This window comes from Myzus persicae, unplaced genomic scaffold (genome assembly GCF_001856785.1).
Source record: "Myzus persicae strain clone G006 unplaced genomic scaffold, MPER_G0061.0, whole genome shotgun sequence".
In the NCBI taxonomy this organism is placed as follows: Eukaryota; Metazoa; Arthropoda; class Insecta; order Hemiptera; family Aphididae; genus Myzus; species Myzus persicae.
In genome coordinates this window covers 46348-68764 of record NW_019103974.1, presented here as the reverse complement: position 1 = coordinate 68764, position 22417 = coordinate 46348, and the positions used below count along the sequence as shown (strand labels likewise).

The 22417-nt window shown below is 28.7% G+C and overlaps 1 protein-coding gene across 3 annotated transcripts in view; it reads right to left on the bottom strand.

Annotated features, from left to right (window-relative positions):
- The window catches only part of LOC111037071 (mucin-16), a 53114-nt gene extending 31494 nt beyond the window's left edge, over positions 1–21620 (bottom strand). For all 3 annotated transcript variants that reach the window (XM_022319431.1, XM_022319433.1, XM_022319434.1), the window contains exon 1: positions 21293–21620. The gene's annotated coding sequence lies outside the window, so the exon portion shown is untranslated. The remainder of the gene's footprint in view (positions 1–21292) is intronic.
- Positions 21621–22417: the final 797 nt, after the last annotated feature.

Here is a 22417-nt window from a genome sequence, read left to right as displayed (position 1 = left end):
TTGATTAATTCCTCACTAATGAACATGGTAGTAATACAGTACACGTTTGTAATATTCTTATTTGCCCGTTTGTCCAAGTTGAGTTTTAGGAAATATTTTGAATTATATGATGTGCCCTGCGCATCGGTTTATCAAATTAACTACCACGAGTGAGTTTATTATTGTATAAAATATCGTATATTGTATAGGTTTAACACGTGGGCACATAGCTTTAAGCAATGGCGGCGGGATATAATACTATCTGAAGCAATTGCTTCATAGTTTCATAGCTTCAACATAGTAAATTATCGTTTTGATGTAATAAAGGGGATGGTTGGTGGTAAAAATATTAAAAATGTACAATTTTCTTCAAAGACTCAAAAAGTTCGCGCCGCCACTGGCTTTAAGTAAGGTTCTATAAAAATATTATAGGTAAATATATTGAGAAGTATTTAGTTGTATCCAATTTTGAAGAATAATTGTAATTTGTCTATATTAATTTTGAAACTGTTTATAAACCAATACATATTAATAATTAATGGGACTTCATCGTGCCCATTGAGCATAAAAAAAATACCCAAGATTAACTTTTATATAAGAAATAAGAAATATAATTTCGAACGTCATTAGGTATCAGATGATGTATAATATATGTAAGAGTATTTTAACCACGATTTTATGAAAGTGAATAAGTCTATAAAGTGATATGTTTATGTTCAAATAGAACAACAATTAAGCATAATAAGTACCTATTTTAAAATGTACATAAGTGGTGTACTAAGTATTGTACTTTATTAGTGTCGTACAGGTTAAGTGTGTAACATTTTTAACGATTAATACCTATTACCTATTTTATAACACAATAACTATAAACTATCAGCGTGTTACTGCAATAATAGTTATTGTACTGTGGACACACTTTATTCTTAACGTTTATATCATATATTACCTATTATTGATTTCAGCAATTCTGCAGTACTTCAGTAAGTACTGTTCAGCGTTTACGTACAATATATCTGTTCACCGCGACATGTCAATCGGAAAATACAATACCGGAAAAGGGATGATAAGACCATTATTATAATGTAATAGAACATTAATTCTCGAAATAGTGAAACCGCTTTAATCCACAATACACTGTCCGTACAGACAAACGCGACTTCCGATTCGATTTGTACAGTGAACACTGCGGATAGCATATTATTGTATATATAAATACACCATAATATTATAGGTACTATTGACTGTCGAAGTAAATCGAATGTGTCCATCATGTTTTATGATTACCTCATTGTGAGTTCCCGTTTTCATGGATGGATTTCCAGCTATATAATATATTAAACACCAAATACACGGGTGCATGTCTTTTGTTAGGGAATCGTGTATATGTTTGAAGTAAATGTATTACAAAAATAATATATATATATATATAAGTATGGAAAAGATAATTGCAGGGCGTTGAGCGAAAACGATATTTTGGAATTCACGGTTGATCGATTAATAAATGAGAAAATAATAGTTTACTTACTCGCAGCCGATAATTAAACACGTTATAAGAATGTACAATTAAGGGACACATATTATTATTAGTTTGTCAACGAAAAACGAAAACCATCTATTTTTTAAAAATATTTTAACAAACGTTAACCAGATTCTATGTTTAAAAAGTAACAAAATGACACTTTAATCGCTATTAAAGCATAAGATGTCTTTTCAACAAATAAAATGTGCATTAAATAAAATAAAGCTGAACTTAATTATTGTTTCACCTCGAGTAAACGCGTTAAAGCTAGCATACAATTAGGAAATTAGTAAATGAAAAACTAATAAAGCACGTATGCAAGGTGGTAGAATCTCATAATACGTGATAAATTTAAATCACTAATAACCAACAAATAATTAATAACATGATTTCCATTAATCCTACCTGTAGGTATTCAATACCACTGTGGTATACCTATTACCAAATATTTATTATAAAAGTCGTTTTAAATATTTTGATTCAACTACTACCAGTTGGCAGGTTTATTTTAGAGTTAGATCATAGTTTACATTTGTTCTCAAACTTAAACTCGTAAGAAATAAATAAATTAATTATTATATAAGAAATGTAGTTGAATAAAGTTATAAAAAATCGATACATCAAAAATAATTTGTTTATAATTTCTTTGATAATAGATACATAATAATATAAGCTATATGTTTAATGATATGTAGGACTTCAAAACTGACGGTAGAACTTTACAAGGAATATCTTCGGTCATTAATACATTTTCGATCAAAACACCGGTGTGTCATAATGTCATATTTCTCTTGTATATCACATGAAACCGGTCTCTCCTACCCAAGTAGGTATATGATGACGAATAGTGTTAAAATTAAATAAAAAGACAAATTAAAAAAAAAACACAGTATAAACAACACTTTTCAACAGAAAACGACGTACACATGCACGTTTCAGTGATGTCACATTTACCCGTCTCTCGGTCCATCCGTCAAACAATAGCGAGACGGGTAAAATGATAATTGGTAAGAATTGTATTCATCATTGCGAACGTAGTGGAGAGCATAATATATAATATACACACGCGTGCGCGCCGCAGCCGCCATCAAAAAGAAGAAAATATATCACGTTCCGGGTCGGTTGACTTTGTAGAATCATTGTATTTTCAACCAACACGCGTCGAGTGATCGCAGAACTGTTTTTTTTTATTACTATTATTATTACTACCTAATTGGCCGGGAACGTAAAAAAAATTTTGAAGGAATGTTTACTTTGATATCACATGAACAGATATCATCTGAGTGGAGGGGGTATTTCAAAAAATAAATAATATCTGGAAAGTGAAAAAAAAATTAGTTGAAAAACAAATTATCTTATCAGAATTCAAAGGTAAATAAAAAAAATCATCAGTTTTTCGTTAAAAACGTGTATGGTTAAGGGAATCCTACATAATAATACAATGGAAAATTTTGTAATGAAATAACAGCAACGTACTATATAGGTAATACATATTATTATTGTTTGTATATAGTTTACTGTTTATTTTTACTAAGTGTCTGAATTTATACATAACATGTCAAGACATGAATTCGATTTCAGTGTACTAAAAATTGCATTTAATCATACATACGAAACACGAACATTTATGATATCATAATAATATTCCAATGGTTTTTAAACCTACAAAATAATACGAGCAATGACGTGTTGGGCAACTTACGAATATACTTTGTAGCTTAACGATTTTGCTCTGCCGCATTTACGATACACGCATTACACACTTTGATTAAATTATATAGCAAAAATGATTTCTCAATCAAAAAATGAGTAATTTGTTATTAAAACTCATCAGAGCATAATGAGGTTATGCTTTGATAGGTATGAACCCGTCATTGTGAATATGAATACAATAGGAAATGTTTTATATATGAATAGATAATACGGCAGATAGCATCAATATTAAACTTGGTACCGATCTACATTCAGTTTAAGATGTATTAAACATTTAGATACCTACCGCCTTATGCATTGACTTAGCAAGTAATGTAACATTATACACGAATACATATTGACTTACATGAATTCTTGAACTTTACGGATTCGTTAAGACTGCTAAGAGAAAGGAAATCAAAGTATTTATCAGATTGTACAACGTGCAGGTACGACTCTTATTCGTGACTTCGTGAAAACTATTAAAATTTCCATTTTTCACGTATAAAAAGATTCGGGATATCATTGGGTGGTTACATTTTACTCTAAGTTGTGAATTTTTTATTTTTTTGTAATACAAATCAAATACTTAGGTTATCTTTTTTAATATTCGATTGAAACGAAAAAGATATAGTATAAAAATAATTGGTCCAGTATATGAAAACGAATTGAACCCAGGAATCTGTTAACTGATTTTATGCAATTGAATTCAATTTACTTACATCTATTATGCCATACGACTGACATAAAAATGTAAATACAAAACCATATTATATTCTGGACATTTAGATAGTATATATGTTATATTATTTGTTGCAAAATCGTACATAATTAAAAATTTGTGTCGACTGACCATACTACTATCTTACTATATGCCTGTATAACAGGGCAATTACGATTATTGGGGGACAAAAATATTTTATACATTTACACGTGTAAGTGTAGTCACACATTTGAATAATATTAAATAAATATTTAATAAATAACATTCAACATTCAATGTCTACAAATATAAAAATTAAAAACTGTTTCGAATTTGGGATGGTACTACGTTTATTTCAAACTTGAATATTTAAGCCTTTAAAATGTAATATATTTTTTTATAAACATTAAACACGTTTAGTAACATTTGTTGTTATAATATTTTAATAAATAATTTGATTTACAATACATACTATGTAGCTATGTATAGGTAATATCTGTGTAATTTGTATGTATTATTTAAGCAACAAAACAAGTTGGGAAGTATTATGAAATATTTTAATATAATCGTTCTACATACGATATCGTATTTCATTTCTATATGAGTTGATAGTCGAGATTGAAAATAGTATCGTTCGCATTATGCAAATTATATTATGTAGGTGCGGGCGTTAAACGTGACTGAATATGGATCAAATCGATTGATTTTTAATTCATACACAATGATTTATGATTATTTTATGAGTTCAGTTAACATAATAATATGATATATTATAACTACATGTCATATGACATGGTAAACTATATGTATAGTAACAAGTTAAAGTAGCTATTTTATACTTCTTTATATAACATAATTTACCAATATTTTGTTCTAGTTGACGCGTTATACATTTACAACACACTTTTTGTAATGTTTCGAATGGTTTCGATGTCTAAAGAATTTTTTACAATTTATATTTAGATTCTATTTCAAATCATTAAATAATATAACGATATATTTAAGCCAATAATTGTAATACTAATACCTAATGTCTAATTGTATAGTTCTCGAGATTGAAAATAAGTTGTTCAATATGTTACATGGTGATTTTCAAATTATCCACATCGATATCTACAAAGCGGAGAAAATTATATTTTTGTACATGGAAGTATTACTGAATATAATTTTTTACTATCTGATGGTTCTTATGACAGTTATAATACAAACAAATCGTTATTATTAGCTGATAGTTTATTGGTATTTCACCATATTTTACTGAAATTCGTGATTTCGTTACAAGGCAAAAACTTACATCATTTTTCAATTTGGTTTGCGTGTGAAAGTTCAAGACCAATAATTTGGAATTCAAAAACTATGTGGATACGTACACATCATTCACCACCAATAAATTATTCCACTTATAAAATATATACTATTATTATTATTATTATTATTATTATATACGCGCATAAAAATTGCTTGTTTATTCTATAATAGCAAATTTATCATTTATATTTCCGTGCCGATGCCATAATAATAATATACGTCAATAGTATGCTGACTTACGAGGAAAAAGAAGAGAAGATAAAAAAAAATAATAATAATAAACGTAATCATTATTATTATTTAATCGAAACTTATAGTTAGGTAGGTGTAATCTATACGGCGGCGCATCGTCACCAGATGATCGATGGGCATATATATTATAGCAATATTATTCACCTATTATTATCATCGAGTGTCCGAACACATTGGCAGTGTACGCGTCGTAACAACCGGATTCGTCGGTTATCGTGTCTTCTCCGCTGATATATTATATTATGCTAAACACAACATATAAAGAGGAAGGCAGTTTTGTAGCCGGTATAGGTGATGGGTATACGAGTGTAATAATATAATATAATTTTTAGTTGCGCAACGACGACATCGCAAGCGAGGAGTTATGCGTAAAAATGTCGGGAAAAAAATATCGGGGAAAGTTGTGAGACTGTGCAGTGTGCATCGTGCGATGATGGGTTCCACGGCGAGCCATATTATAATGGAAGACGCCACCGATAAAAAAAAAAGTGTTCGCGTGTGTGAACAGTGTAATCGACCTTCACCTTTGCAACACAACATCCGCTATATATAATAATAATAATATATACGACATATCGGGCCAGGTCCCCCGACCGAGTGATGTTATAATATTAGGTTTTTTTACTACATTATGTTGTGTTTATATTATGCGATTGTACGAAATTATGTCACATGGGTCACTCGGAGTATTAATTTATGTATTAAACACATCGCGCATTTTATTAATCATCATAATTATTTAGGTAATAATTGTTTATTTTACCCTCAACCTTTGAAAATATTATCAGCGGGGAGTGCGTAACACGCTATCTCGTTTATTCGTCATTCCTCCATATTATAACATGTGTATAGGTACCTATACCTATTATTGCATTAAACTATTGTAGTATAATAATATAAATATTACACGGCTTTTAATCTTTTAGCCTATTATTCGTTCACCAGAATCCTATTGTGATTACAGAGATTACGAAACTCAAATAAAAAAAAAATTAATTATAACGTCGTATGCTAATGTTATTTTTGTACTATACGCTTATACATAACGATAACGATTAATAATATATTAATATATTATATCATTTTCAATCTGTATAGAAATCGTATTTTTTTTAACTATAGTATTTACAATCTCAATAGTTGAAGAATCCTTTCTTTACGGTCGGAGCTTTAAATACGATTTGACAAAAACTAAATAGTATACATATACTCAATATTATGGTAGTACGTGACCTAATCAATGCATTTAACGGAATACAATAGGAAAGTAACCTAACCATCGTGTTAGTAGGTAGATATACACAATAAAAATTAATACAATTAAGGCTGTAATTCTAAAAAAAATTGTTTCTGAGTCTGTTACTAAAAACTTGCGAAAGAATAATATCTTACGAGAGCAATATAATTATATGTGTAGATATGTATAAAATATTATCATTTAATTGATGAAAACAAAATTACTAAACATGTCTAATTAAAAATACAAATAAAACTGGAATTTTAACAATTTGTATATGCGATTGTAATAACTTATTATGTAAATGTTGAATTATAACGAAAGTTAATATCACATTAAATAGGTCTTACGTTTTCTATTAGATAATATTATATAGGTAATGTCTATTTAGTTAAGTGCCTACACGGGAATTCATATTAGGTGTAATTTGTTAAGTTGTTAACTAAGAAATTATATCATTAGATGTTTAACTGTTTAATATTCATAACTGTATTATACCTAGTCAATATTTCTGGCAATTCACGATTCGCGAAGTTCCACCACCTATTCTAATAAGAAATATTTCGATGTTTATGTTTTTTTTTTTTTTTGTGAGGTAAGTAGTAACTTCAATTTTGTGTTTTACAAGCCAAATTTACTTTACTTTTAATTTAACCTTCGTCGTACTTTAGAGGACACCTCAGAGTATTTTCAGTCAAATAATATAGTTTCGTAACCAGTCGACTACGCTTTGCAAAATCACGAGTGCATACTGTATAGCTACCCAAATAATAATAACGTACACACATAGTATATGTTACTTTAACGAACCGCATTTCATTATGAGATGATATGATGATATAAGTATTAATACATTTTCACGTACATGTTTCGGATAGATTCGATTTCAACCCGTTTCGAAGTGCACGTCTGCACCGAGTGAAAGCCATATAGTGCGGTATATGATCATAATATATCATACATAATAATATAATATTATATACAAATATACGATAATGTGGATCTATATGGACCATGATCCAACGATGATTCACGAATGTGTATATTATTATATTTATTATGACGAAACGGCCAACGGGTTGGTATGCGTTACAAACGTGTATTAATATGTGTGTAATAAGTAATAACAATCGTTCGTAGGAAGCGAGAGATGCGCTCGTGGGACGAACGCGCGTTGTAGGTACATTCGTAAGTCGTAGGAGAGTAGACCACCGTCGGCAGCGGACGTCGGATCCGATGTCCATTGTGGCTTGTATGTTATTAACATTTTGGGCTACATGCGAAAACAATATAACATGGTTGCAAAACTTTACGGTCATATTATAATATGCATGCGCTTGATTCGGGCACCTACTGCAGGACACCGTCGTTTGTACCTTGGGTATTATCTACGTACGATATAACCTACCCACAGTATAAAATATAGTATAGAGTGTACACGAACCCAGTGTCGCGCAATACTAGTGTTGTCGATCGGTATACATAAATATTTAATGGGTAGTATAGCAGCAATAGGCGTGAGGAATATCTTGACCTATATACCTTGGATTCATAATAATAGGTATTTTCACGATAAACGGGGATGCAGTGAACTGGGTAAAACAGGTGTCATAATATATTCCTTATACCTACCCTTAGACTTTTATAATATATGAAAGAACAGCCCTCTTATATGTGCCTAGTAAGTCACTGACGACACTATTTTTAATATTTTTTAGGTTTGTTTTAGTTAATTTTTTCTACAAACATCTAAACGATCAGTGTTTTTCAGTTTTTGGGAAGAGTATAAATAAACCCTGGGCCAGTTTTTCAATAAGGCAACATTTGTAATCTTACAGATTTAATATTTGTTTTTTACGAGTGATTTTCAGCTGTTTGGTTAAGGTTATAGGAATATATCGAATTTACGGAATGGTATAGAAATATGTCATACTTACTATGTTTACCGAATTTCATATTGCAGATCTAAGTGATAGGAACTAGTAGTAGGTACTATTAAATATTATACTCATTATTGTTAACTATATTTTTCGATCTCGTTGTCAAAATTACGTTATTTTCCAGTGAGTTAAATTAGTATAATTATATTGAATATAGGTACGATCAGCGTTTATAAATAAAAATATGAGTCTGTTTTAATTTTTAGTTCGTTAAAATATATTTTTTTCAATGAATGTAAAATGTTTTATAGTGCATAATAAAATTGGTTTTTTTTTAAATATTCTCAAGGATTTCCATTGCGTTAAACTTTTTATGAAGTGTTTTAAATAATTTATAATAATGAACTGGAGTTGAAAAACATGTACATAAAAGAATTAATTAAATTAGTAAAAACTTGAAATATATAACTAATAAGAAGTTATTCGTTTTGAAAAGTAGATTATAAACAGATACAAATAATATAATAACAAAAAAATATATTTAATACATTAAACATAACTTTTTAACATAAGCTCGTTGTGGATTCTTTTTATAAATTATATTTTTAAAACAAAATATATGCAAAGCTTATACCTAGCACAATAAACTTGATTCTTTTTAATATCATTCCCATTTTTTCAAGGATTTTTATTGCATCAATACTTTAACGATGGATTAATATTATGCATATTAATGAATAATAAGTGCATAATAACAAGGTATGGGTATACTGTGTAGTGTATATTTAATACCATATTATAGATAACATCACACATTAGTATGGACAGTATAGACACATTATAGTTCTTACTCAGATTAACAATATTTTAATACAAATAATTGGAATTGGGCGTGTCTAATGTATGTCTAGAGTTTAAGCAATATTAATTATGGGGCAAAAAGTCTAAAATTAGTAGTTAAATTAATTATGCATATAAAAATATTTATAAAAGTAGATTATAATTGTACGAAAAAAAAAACATCCCCAGTAAAAATAAACCTGCACGGTGTAAAAATTAATTAATTACAAGACTTGGCAACAGGCACGTTAAATATAATTAAATATTTTCAATTTATAAAAATAATAGTTTGGACAGTATAGTAATATATAAAGGCAATTAAACCTACCGTTTTATAAAAATAAAATATTTTATTTTATTATTAAAGTTATTAATTATTATTCAAAAATTCAAATAGTTTAAACGTTGATTCATTTTTCTAATTAGGGTTTTCTTCTTGGAGATTTTTACTGTAAAGACAAAATAGGTTGATAAAAATAGACTTTCGTCAGTAAATAAAAATGGCTAAAAAATAAAAACCCAGAAGAAAATATGGTATATAGATTATTATTTTACAACCTGTTATATATATATATATTTATATATATAATATCATATATTCATAAATATAATATCATATATTCATATATTTAATATCATATATTCATATCCATTATCTATTCTGTGACAGTTAGCGGTTACATAATAAATTATAAGGGTGGGTTACCTTAATAACTCATAAGTACAGGATTCCGTTCACATTCGACCATAGTGCTAATATCTATAACAATGATGGAATATTGTCAAAAATATTTTGCAATAATAGCGTGTGTAATGGACTAATTCATATAAAGTGTAAAGTATAAACTGGCTTTGTGCTCCGTGCTGTACTGATAAATAAAAATGATTAACGACGTAATATTGTGTATTACATTTAGTGTGGTCTAATGATTAGACTCTAATCATAATAATATGATATATTATAGTCATTCCACGTGATGATGACAGGGGATTGAATGTTTATTCTATAATAGTTTAAGATGTTACAATATTGAAATACATATTAAGATGTATGTTTAAAAATAAAGTGGTCGCCGCTTAATGTAGTTAATCGCTTTGGTATCTACTGATCATACTGATAAAATAAACCGACCGATAACACAACAAAAATTTAAAAAAACAACAAAACGTTTATCAAATAAAAAAAAACTCAAAAAGATTCGAACTGTTTTGAAAATTATAGCATGTATAGAAAATGCTAAAATAAATATTTGGTGAATACTTCAAGTATCTGTGGTTATTTTTTTTTTGATTTATAAAAAAATAAGAAAAGCAATTTTCCAAAAAGTAAAAACTGATTTTGCTTAAAATATCCGTTGATTATTTCTAATTGTTTATTTTTTTTGTTTTTTGGAGTTATTAAGAAAAGTACTTAACATTTTTTTTACTTTTGCCTACACAAAATACTAACTAGATTCACTTTTCTATTACCTACAAAATACATCGAAGTTAAAAATCTATGAATTTTTACTGCTCCGAAAGGTGATGACGGACACAAAATTTAAAAAAATTTAAAATAAAGAAGAACATACTTTATTTTAAATCCATACATCGCTCTGATCAGAATCTAAAATTGTATTTATGTAATGTTAAGTGTATTATTATTGGATACCTATTGAATTTAAAACCTTTATAGTTATAAAAATATTGTTTAAAATAAACATGTTTAGTATTTAAATTACAGAACTAAAATTGTTTTTTAAAAAAGTAACTAAAATGGTCAATGGAAATACGTATGAATTATTTATTCTAGGTAAACACTTACTTAATTTTTCACTCATTTCTACCCTTCAATACACACGACATGCAAGCACAATATAACTGCCTCAACTATCATACCACTATTTAGAGTATATTATACGAAGTGTATTTCGGAACAATCAACAAGTAAAAGTTTGTCCATGTATAGATATTTTGGGCGATTGTAATTTGTAAGTTGCGCCCATAGTGAGCGGGTAGTGAAAATACTAAATAGTAAAGTAAATTGTGCCCGATATTTTTCAGGTATAGATTTTTGTGTAATAAAATGTGCACATAGTATCTAATCTAAGTGACCTTGAATTCATCCGTTTTAGACACTTTTGTAAATTTATTGGTGTAAAAACTAAACGTAACCGTTAATCGTTATGATATCGGCCATATCGAAATGACCACGTATATTACGGGTTACAACTACCTACTAATACTTTAGTATGTTTCTTCGCACCACTCGACAGCATGGACATACAAACTGCATTTAACCAAAAAGAAAATGAATTTATAATATACGAAAATAATACATTTTCAAAATTAAAACGTGAATTGTCTTCGTGTGAAACAAATCGGTGGTGTTCAGTGAAAACCTGTAAAGCATTTTTGAATAACGATGATATAAAATAAAAATATAACAGAAAAAAATGTAAATCATAGTCATTAAATTGATTTTCAAAAATTACAACGATAAGTTGTGTCCGCTAGTGCGAAGCGGAGAGCAACTGAAGATATCTTTGAAAGACCAGCAAAAATACTCCGTACAATATCAACCGTTCAAGATATGACTTTAATCAAGGTTAGTGAATAAAGATAATATTTCTATTGGGCTCAATTTACCACATAGAAATTTATACCTAAAAAATACCGGGAGCAATTTACAATTTTTTCCCTTCGTCGGGCGCAATTTACGTTTGCCCGATATTATTACCGTTACAAGACGGTAACTTCGATATAGTGTGTACCTAAGTATATTTATTATTTTATTAATATTAGTATAATGCTCAAACTGATAACATTAAGCGTCGACCTGTTGGTCACAATAATTATTGATATAATTCACATATTATTTGGAACACTTTCGGCCAGTATTTACACTTTTCAAATTTATTGAGATTATAACGTGAAATTATTGAATAAGTCTTACATGTTGCACATTATAATATGTACGAGTGATGATGAAGAGTAAAAATATTTTTTTAAAACCGGGAAACGCGTCGTCACGTTGATCTGGGAAAAAGACGTGCAGAAAATAACAGGTTTTTGTTTCATTAGTTCTTATAGTTTCTTACCCATGACATTTTTTCGTGCTTCCGACATGATTATACCTCGATAGTTATGCAACAAGCAAACACAATATTGTTCATAATCGGCTCACTGGCAGTACTAAGTAGGTAGCGTAGCCAGGTATAGGTTATAGGTATACTTAAATATATTATATCCTATAATGATAATAATAGTATAGGTAATCAATGTCCGTATAACTCGCGTATCCCTTATGATGGGTTATCTAAAAAATATTGTTTTTTATTGCGTTTCCAGTTTGGCGTGACGCAACGGCCATATACCTACCTATTACCTACTGCAGTAGTTTCATTATGGTTTCACTGCAGTCGTGTATTTTATCGGCCGGTAGTAAATAATTTATTTTTGATAAAATCAGTTAAGACTTTAAGAGTCCCTAAGATTTATAACCGGATTAGAGAAATTGGTGGATTTTAGTATAACTACCATAAGATTCTAAACATGACTCTACAGAATAAACGTCGAAAGCTCTTAGCCATAAAAAAACAACACGCGCTTTACTCGAACTAACGCGTTTATGTAATATTTTTTTGTTATTGTCGTTGTATTAACAGTTAATTAATAGTCTCGTTGTGGGTGTTTATTCGAACCACAAATGTTAATATAACTGTATTTTTTTATTTAATCAAGTAAATTTAAATGTATAACATGCGGTAGTGAAATTTCTAAACAAAAAGATGTACAGATAAAAATTTAAAGACAAGATAATTTGGATTATGACTTTATGAAAAATACTTAGAAAATGTTAAAAATATAAACGTCTTCATCTGATTTTTCTTAAAAATAAAACAAAAATACATATTATAGAAGCCATAGTTAGTACCCGGATATTAGAATTTATTATTCACCATTTAAACACAAAATCGATCATTTATTCATAATTCATACGGCATCATACCCTACCCTTATTGTATGATATGACGATATTTTTAAATCCATATTATAATACACGTTTAAAAGAAGACCTATAACTAGTTGCATTTAATATTTATATATTACACCCACTCGTTAATGATTCCCAAGTTCTTAAATCATGTATAAAACATACACACACGTTTGATTTTGCTCATTTAATGTACCCGAAATTTTTTCTACCTACCATGTTAAATTTACATCCATGTATTTACTCGTTACATTCGATTGCATAAAGGTCATTGTTATTAAAATTTAAAATACTAAGTGTGATTGCGTAATCATAATTTAAATAATTGTAAACGTACATTAGAATAGAAGGATGTTCGATATTGAAAATAAAAAAATTCAAGTTCAAAACTTTAACCACAGCTCATAGATATATGGTACAACATAATAGTTCTAAGTAATAGATATACATCTATACATGCACAGGTTAGTTTATAAATAGTCCACCAATGATCAAACATATTCATCACTCAATAATATTTGAAATCCCTGATTTCAGTATTCCCGGTATCCCAGTATCATCGTCTGCTCGCGAATTTTCCGAAAAGTGGAAACCGATGAAAACTATTATACCTTATGTTATAAGTCTTATCACACGCGCGGTATACGAGTACAGAACACGAGCAATTCTTTTTGTTAGTGCCTTAGTGGGTATACGCGCACTTGGGCAACTTGAATGTTTTATTATTTAATGGATCAAATGGGTCATGAACGACGAATTTTAATCACGATTGGCTCGTGTGTTACTTAATCCGTCATACGCATTATTATTATAATATTGTAATAATATATATAGTAATAACATTCAATTCAGAGACGTGGTGACCTAAACGCACGGTTAGTAGAAGTGGTAGCTGTTCAGAGTTTTAGCGATTTGAAAAATTACGATGAAGCGTGACCCGACGATAGGCGGCTACATGTACCTATATGTTACAGATATGATTAGGTACTGTTTTATTGAAATAAATTATAATAGACCGCTGTTTCAAGTGAGTTATGGTCGTATGCGCTTAATGAATTCATGTAGTTAATTTGCTAAATCCATTAAGTGGGTACGTAAATAATTCAAAAACGGATCAACTCATCAACTAGCTATAACGGTTCAACCGTATAATTAGTAATTACCTAACATAATATGTTCATCTAACTACAGGTTTTTAATAAATACCAAAAAAAGAACTTAGTTTATGAGGTAGGTCCATAAATAATTAAAATGTATTTTTTAATTAAAACCAAATAGAAAATGTAATGTTTTTTTCGCATATGTCTATAATATAATAGGTACATAATAAAGAGGAACTATAAGTAGTTAACGTAAGAAAAATGTTTATCTAAAATATAAGGCAATTACATAATAATGGACCCATGATTTTTTTAATTTAAAATTAATATAGATCGCTTAAAGTAATAATTTTGAATATTATTTATAGGTACGTAATTGTCCTAAAATATTCATGATAAATAGCCATATAGATAGGTACTATATATTTTATAATAAAAGCAAATATTAACAAGCAATTTCTTTTCAATCGTTGATAGTGAAGGTCATTCTATTAATTGAAGGATTGTCATAAAACACATTATTTTGTATTGATGCTTTTTGGACATTAATAATCTAAAAATTGATTAAATACATTTCCAAGGCTTTAAAAATACTTGAACATTCACTACGAGTTTGTTTGAAATTATACATACAAATTTTAATGGTGTATAAAAATAAAAGTCTAATATTTTAACCGAAAATTGTTAGCTACAAATACTGGTTGTTTATTTGTCTATATAATGGTTGAGTACGGAATCGTTACTTAAATATTAAACAGTTCAAATAAATAATGTCTATATATTATAGCTGGTGAATCAGTCAAAACATTGTTTATGTTTTAAATATTATTCTGTATGCAATAATTTTTCAAAATACGTGTTTATACTTTATAGTGGTCTACGTAAACAATACTTAGATAATAAACTCAATGATTTAATTATTCTTTAAATGTTAGTACCTAAATATTATGTACTATTTTATCCATATTATAATTGTATTTAATGTAATATACCTTGTTAAGTTTAGATCACGCAATCCAGCCTTTCTTCGGTAGTAAGTATATCTTATAGGTGAGAATAAAAATAACGTGAGAAACTTTTAACAGATAATTTTACTTTGTTTCTCCGATTGTACTACATTAGTCATGTAATAATCTTGTTTTTATAATTTAAATATCAAAATGTAAGCCGTGGATTTTGCTGTGTTATGAAATAAAGAGCCAGTTCTCGGGGATTCGGTGTCACAGTTTTTTTTCCTTAACAAAAGCAAACATTATCGCGATAAGAAAGAAGTTGTGAAACGTCATTAGAGCGGAGTGAGAGAATCTTCAGCATTCCATCCATGACAGTTGGAGGCCGACCGTTCGACCCCACAAATTAAATTAAATAAAACAACAAACAATAAGTTCAAAGTATAAAAAAATTCTAATGCAAATCCTTGCACTAATTATATGTTAGGGACGTGTTGGACTACAAATCGAAATCCTTCCGAGACTGATTTGTTGAACGAGCATAATTTGGATTTATATTTGTCACGACAAAATGAAGGAGTCTAATAGGAAAAATGTATTCTTAGACAATAATTATAAAGGACCGTGGACCTAGATATAGTATCATATTATATATATAAAAAAAAGACATTAGTGTATTTTTATTTTTAAGGTCATAATATAATTTTTTAATACCTATCTAAAATAAAAGCAAGATCAGAACATATTTTGTACACATACCTAACATACTATAATGTCATTGAGTCGAAAGAGCTAATCTAATTTTAAACATTTTTTTTACAGGACATGTATATCTAAAACGTATGTATAAACTGGGAGAAATTCATTACATAAAAAATAAATTTATAAAAATAGGTGTGCAATCAAAACATTGTATATAGGTATACATTATTATGCTGATGATTAAATCTAAAATTATTAGTTATTTTAAATTATAACTTTAAAAGTCACATGATAAACATAAACATTTTTATGATTATTGATTAATGTTAGTGTTAATCATATAAATTCTAAGTTGAATAATAATTTACATTTGCAATGTGTAAGCTAAAGTGTTCACTAACAATGAACAAATATCACATTTAAAATAAACAACTAGGTTATATCAATATGTTTTAAGAAATTAAAATGTATTAAGCCAAAATAAATAATATTTTAATATTTATAATATTTTTCTTAGTCATAAGCCATAACTCATACTTAGTATGACTACATATTGCTTGTATAAATAACAAATTAATGTATACTATCTATTACTAACGTAATTAATATTTACGATTTTATCATAATTTGAACTATTAAAAAATGTATTCCATAAAGTTATGTCACAGCTTGATACTACCATATTTTTTTATTCTCATCATAATCAACTTGGATAAATATAATATTATACTGTTTGTTGTTACGAATTATTTCCTATAGTCAACTACTTTGATTCACAAAACATGACACAACTATTTTTGTATACTTTCCTTTCAATCAAAACAGTGTCCAACAATCACGCAGTGGCCAGTTACTCTTTAGGTTTAGCCTATTTCCTTCCCCCAAATAATTTCCTACTTTTTAACGACAGGCTGAATATTACTTGGTGGGCTCAAAATTTTGTATTGCTGATATACTTTCGAAACATTATATTATTACTATTATACTAATAATTAATATAATAATATGAAAATTGTAAAATAATGTTTTATTGAGTTTATCATATTTTTATGTGCAAAAAGTATACTATAAATAAATGTATTCCCAAAAATCTTCGATGTATATTGTAACACACGTATATTATATAATACAATCTTGCCATTATTATAGTTATATAATTTGTATTTTTGAACGGATTCAAACTGTGAACAGGACCGAATAAAAACAATTTTTGATAGGTTTACAGTGTAACAATCGATTAGTAATATGCGCATGTGTTTGGCTAACTAAAATCGAGCATAGGTCACCACAGCTGGTTAATGAGCAAGCTGGTCTTTATCAACACGTAAGTATACGTCACGGATATTTCATATAACATATAGGTATAACCCCGGGGAAGCCGCAAGTGCACTGGAAGTAATGATAAATGAAATTCACATTAGTTTCCTAGTGTACTCGCCGTGGAAACGCTTGAAGCCATTTTATTAGTGCGATTACAACCGGTTCACTACTATTTCCGAACACGTGCCAGTAGAACTATAATAACTTTAAACGATCGTAAAGTGAGCACCTGATGTTAGGTTTAATCCTATACATTTTAGATAGTTGTAAAATAATGCTATACGCTACTCCTAAACCCCATATCCATAAATATTTGAATCATAACATAGATAAGAAGGTAAGTCAATGTTTAATTTAATTTTTATCGACTTCTTGTAGACTTGGTTTTATGATAAATACTAATATTCTAATACTATAAATTTGAATCTGATGAACGTATATTAATCAAAAAATGTAACTAAAGATTAATCTTTTATTCGAAATTTGTCGATACACATACCTAGGTAATATAACTGTTTATTACTTAATAATACATTAATACCTATCAAAATTTGTAATCAAAACTACCAATTTTGGATCGGTTGAAAAATTACACTTTTTTACCATATTATATTAAAATTCCTACTAATAAACTCATTACATTTTTTAAAGCAATAATTAACCGAGAAGATACTATCTGAAGAAAAAATTGAGAATTGCCTTAATATCTTCGACTTTTAAAATTCGTACAATTCTACATTTTATTTGTTCCTAATATTTATAAGATGTTCAGAACAGTTTTTATGTGTATTTGCGTTAACGCTGATCCATAATATGATATTAAAATTGTTTGAATTTATAAATGTTTTTCGTAATGACTTTTTACGACTACCTTCGACAATGTGAACTTTCTTTTGTTAGGTTAGGTCCTTTGGTCACAATTTCATCTTGCGTGACCACTAATTAGACAGTTTTAAGTTTCAACATTTTTAAAATAAATTTAAATCCAATGTTGAATGGGAAATCTTGAACTTCTTTTGTGTGCTTTTAGCATGGTAAATTAAATTAAGTATAAAATATTGGGAGTACCGTAAACAGAAATTGTATTGTAACAGTACTAAGTACATATTAAGGAAATAATAAATTGATATCTATCTTTTTTCTTTTTTAGATATATTAATTTAAATCATATAATACATATTATAGTATCATAGATACATAATGCATGTACCGTGATAGGAAAACTATTTTAGATTAAGTAATATTTTGATGCCCTAATTAACAATTTAACAATCAAAGTTTATTAAAACATATCATACCTATTCATAATAATTCTATTGTATTAATGCTTCAATAAGTCCCTAGACTAAATAATCTTGTCGATTAATCGCATTCAAATATTACGTCTTATTGCAATTCTTAGACAACTAGTTCAAACAATTGTGTTACAAATAAACAGATTTAAATATTGCATTTGTTATGGAGACGTTATAAGTTAAGTGAAATTTGTTTTTAGTATTAATGTTAAACAAACGTTCAGAAATAATATTTTTAATTTATGCGATCGATATTATTCTTCGTATGGTCGTTTCTTTTAAAATGTATACCAATAAAAATATTTTGTTTTTGATATATTGACCATTGTTATTAGTAGTATGGGTAAAGCAGTACCTACTTAAACTGCAGGTATACAATATTATATAACTTATAGAAGCAATTATTTTGTTTAAACTTAATACGCCTCCGGATCAGAGAGAAATAAATTGCTATACATATTTCATTTGGGTGAGCGTGAAAAGTAGTCTTATTCTCAGTATTATGCCTATTGTGTTTGTGTAGAGTATTTAATAAATAACTATGCCAACACTCGTAATAACACTTTATGCATCGTTCAGTCCTGTTTGGGCAATTTAATAAGTTTGGAAGTAATCCAACTCGGGTAAATAATTTATTTATTGTACAATGTCAAAGAGTCTACTCTTAGTAAATTCAACTACATTACATTTTGATTATTTATTGTAATATTTAGAAAAACAATTTTATAAAGTTATCTTAAGATATTAAATGCATTAAATGAAATAATGTGTGCTGCGCCGTATGTAATGACCATAGTATAATAGTATACATATGAGAGGTATTTGTTTTTTTTTCTTAAATTTTATAATAATACTAATTATAGAAACAATAAATTGCATTTTTCAATAATGGACTTTTAATATACCTATAATACGAATGGGTACCTATTATTTCATAATTTGTTTGACATTTTTGAATAAATGATTTTTTTAGTGGGATGTTCTGGCTTTCCAGACCATACCGATAAACAAACCCTTCTTTCCTATCTATCACTGCCTCCCGCTACTATTGCGAATGTACGAATATTCATATCCACAGCTTTGCATCTTTCTAAATCTTAAAATAATTTTAGTGTTTAACTACCTAAAGTATAATATTATATCTTTCATATAAACAAAATTATGTAATATACGATTTATGAACGATATGATTTTGGCACACTAAGAATAAGTACTAAATGATTACGAAAAAAAATAGAACATACAGCAACAAAATTACAAAACATATACATTTACACTTTATACAATAAATTAAATATAAAAAAAGACGAAATGACAACTATAAACAGAGCCCTCCGGTATTGTTTTCGAAATATCAAGCAACTAAACACGTCTACTTCACTATGTTTAGGTACCACAGATCATATTATTTGATATCGAATAGATTTTGTTTTGTTGTATACTGGTTGAAGAAAAAAAACTGAAAGTACATTTATCGTGAATCGCTTCAGTCATGATGCTTCCAAACTACAGGGTTCTGCGATGCCCTTATTCCGTGGTCATAATCGTGCGTTGATTCACAGTACAAATCGTGGCCAAATACAATAATAATTAGTTCATCGTAATATTCTGAGCATTCGTTTCAAAACAAAATCGAAGAAATATAGAATACCAACTTATTTAGAGCATATTATTACTTTTTTTTTTTTATTTAAAATACGGATCATAATGGTATAACATAACCGTACTGAAAATTACTGTAATTTGAGCGATTTTTTGCAACCAAAAAAATATTTCGTATATATGACAATTACCAAACGGCTAACACGTCATATCACTTAAAAACACATAAAAATGATATTATGATATATAATATACAACTCATTATACTAATATAATTTAATTTAACGAAATGGTCCAATCTATGAATAATAATTTTTTGATTTTTGTTATATTTACTGCAACAAATTATTGGTGAACTTTTACGGTACAAAGCAAATCGTAAATCAAAAATGTTTTGACAAAAAGTGTTACATACATTTTTTAGTAAAATATGAACAGTGACCGACCATATTGTAATTTACACATTGTGTAGATATGGTATAAAATAATGTTATTGTTTTAAAAAACATTCATAACAATTATTAACATTTTAATGATATTATGTCATTTAACATTGCAATGCATATATTATATTATTAAACTATAGGTATAAGGTACTAGGTACTTATATATTTTGTAGTGTGTGCTCACACAACGATTTGATTGTATGAAAAAAATTGATAAAAGTTCAAAACCCAAAATAACTTCGTATGCACTGTATAATATACATTATACATAATACATGCAAATTTATATTGTGCGGTGGTTCAACATCGTCCATATATATATCTAATACAATAATAGGTAGGTACCTATATGCAATACGTGAATATTAATATAATATGAATCACATGATACGTCTATTATTATGCGAGTATATTATACAATATACACACATATATAGTCTTTACAGATCAAACATTATAATCATATAATCTATGGAATTGGCACTTACCGGTTTAGTAAATATACACGGCGGATCGGTTCGATAAGTGTGTGGGCGTATGTAATATATATATATATATATTGCCTTGGGTAGGCAACACGGTATGTATTGTGGCGTGTGTTGAATCCGTCGAGACGATTTTATTCGGCACAAGACACGTCGTCGACTAGCCGTAGGTGTAATAATATGATATAATTAATATAGCCGCCGCGTGTTTACTGTAGTGTTGTCGTTCGCGCAAAATCGGGTATATCGACGAATATTAATTCGCTGCTCGGGCACCGGTAGTGTTTCCAACTCGCGATTACGGACGTGAATGGACGATGGTGTAGACGACAGCGACTACGATGATGATGTTTCCAGACGCACACACGTCGAGGGTGTCGTCTTCCTTTCTCTCGTCGGCGCCCCCTCTTCCCTCCCATTCCCGCCCACCCACACACGCTCGCGCGAGTTAGCCGGACTCCGTGATCGTATATTAATATTATTGTAATCGGCCGAACTTCGGGGGAAGAAATATAATGCATAATACTATATTATAGGTACGTTAAATGATGTACAACACTGATGCAGCCGTTCTCGCGCGGAGAAAAAAACCGGGTCAAGGCGGTCGTTCGCGAAGAAAGAATAAAATAAAAAAATAGAAAAATTACGACGGAAAATATTGCGGCGTCTGTGCGCGTTAAAATAATATAATACACGGGTAAACGGGTTAGGTTAGGTTAAGTATCTACCCACCTGGTACGGGGTGCTTTTTTAATTTTGATTTGACTTGTGCCGCTCTCGTCACCATGCACTCGAGTGCAAGCAGTATTACCTATGTCGTTTGTTTTCGTGGAACTCGGTCTTTCGGATTAGTGTTTTTAAAATAATTACTATAGGGCTAGAACTTTACTTTACTACTGTGCACTGAAAATAACAAAATTATGCAATTCAAAATTAAAAATAACTAAAAATAAAGGACCTAAGTAAGTAAGTACTTATTCTCTTTTTGTCTGTGGATTTGTTTAACATTTAAGATTATAGGTAATCATTTTATTTTAAATTATAAATCATATGAAATATTAACACAAGTTTCAACTCTTCACGTCCAACATTTCTAATTCATTTCTAACATTTTGACTGAAAGCAGAA